The sequence below is a fragment of the Anneissia japonica genome, unplaced genomic scaffold, assembly GCF_011630105.1.
Source record: "Anneissia japonica isolate Jap-2015-1 unplaced genomic scaffold, ASM1163010v1 scaffold1489_len2284818_cov182, whole genome shotgun sequence".
NCBI lineage: Eukaryota > Metazoa > Echinodermata > Crinoidea > Comatulida > Comatulidae > Anneissia > Anneissia japonica.
This window is the reverse complement of record NW_022698455.1, coordinates 2138317-2140159: the sequence shown is the minus strand read 5'-3', so window position 1 is coordinate 2140159 and position 1843 is coordinate 2138317. Positions and strand designations below refer to the sequence as shown.

The window sequence follows — 1843 nt, the reverse complement described above, 5'->3', positions numbered from 1 at the left end:
TGTGCACGTCAAAGAACACAGTACACTCTTCGGAAAAGAGTAGGAAATTGTCTCCCGGTGTACTGTCCAATCACCACCAGAAGGACCCCACTGGAAACAAGTCTTCTTCTAGACTTTCGTGGGCTATCCTTGGTGTTTACGCCGAATAAATCCAATCCAATCCAATCCAGAGAATGCAGTTAGATGGCATGTGGTTTCACCTATTGTCCTTTCGTTTATGATCAAGGTGGAAAATTTGTGATAGAGAGGATGTACTTGTGATAAGAGTACTTGACCTACCCTAACACATACGAAGTATTTTGAACAAGATGAAGTTAGTCCGCCCTTATGTTTGTGTCGTAGTTGTAATTACGTTAATATTGACATGGTGGGAATGATCCTCATTAACATCAGATGATGTTATAAAGAATAGCAAGTTATCTCACATGAAAACCAACTCCGCCATAAAATGAAGCTAGCAAATTTTACAACAAACATGAATACATCAGGAAGCGGACAGATTAAACTGCACTATGGAAACCAAAGTATTAGAGGCATATGCAGCTACATTTCAGACACCATAGAAAGCAAAATCATCGAATGTGCACCAGCAAGAAATGACATTGCGAAATCAATCCATGCCGCTGAAATGATTCGGACACAAAGCAACGTCCAACCATTCCAAAACATCAGACAGGTTTAGGGAACAATAAGTACGGAATTTTACAACATGCTGCCAAAGGCATCGCATTTTCAACGTATGTATAAATTAAGACGTTCCGTTGTGTGAAATTGAGGCATATTACGTGGTTGTAAATGTGGTAATTTGGGGGGCCCGAAAGTGGGGGCCGAAATTTGGGCTGATCGAGACAACAATGTCCTAGGGGGTCCGGGGGCATGCCCCCGCGAAATTTTTGTGTTCTGGACGCCCGAATATAACATTTGAGGCGTGGGCTATCATTTTTTTCTTTTTTCCATTTTTTTTCTTTTTTTAACCTTTTTTTTTTACCCTCCCAAAGGGGGGGGGGGGGCCGGGACCGGGGCGCCCCCCCCCCCCCTAAATCCGCCCCTGAATGAAATAGACAGGTCGGGATTTTGTAATTAGATGCAACGCTCCACCGATTTACCAATTTTCAGACAACGTAGGTGTTAAATCTAATGTAACCACAGGAAATTCTTCGATAATAATCAAATAGTTTGGTCGGTTAAGAGAAGAGAAAGAACAGTCATTGTTTTGTCAAATTAATGCAGCAGTACGTCGAGTATATTTGGTTCCCAAGCTTCCAGTCCCGTAAATATAAATAAAGTTTGAAGGCAAATTATCAAAATATCACCAAAACATCGTGTCATTACCGAAGGATAAGTCGCTACTGAAAGAAAACAAGAGAAAAGTTCTCTCAACAGGTTTTTATATTATAACGTCAGCAGTTTTACTCTGCAAAGAGGTTCACCTTTATGAATTTTGGCCATTCTATACAGACCTACACAACCGTCCACGCTCCTACCACTACTATGAAAATACTACACTGAAAATACGCACATGAGTTTGGGAAAGAATTTGTGGAAATAATAAGACTACATCGTAACGGTACTACTAAAATAATAATAATAGTTATATTTGTAGAGCGCATCATGCGAAAAAGCCTCTATGCGCTTGGTGATTGAGCTCTTTGATTTGGACATTTTGAGAAAAAAGAAAGTTGAAGTTATTTTATGAAACTTTAAAAAATCTACTCCTTAAACTAAGGCATGGTTGGCCGTTGGCTCCGAGGAGTTCATCCGCCCTTTGTTCAGCTGTTTTTTTTTTCGTGCTGCTGGGTGTCCATCCACCCTCCCATTGGCGGCCGCTAAAGACCACCAGATG

At 40.9% G+C, this 1843-nt stretch overlaps 1 pseudogene; it reads left to right on the top strand.

Annotated features, from left to right (window-relative positions):
* The first annotated feature begins 475 nt into the window (after positions 1-475).
* LOC117102632 lies at positions 476-1523 on the top strand (annotated as a pseudogene).
* Positions 1524-1843: the final 320 nt, after the last annotated feature.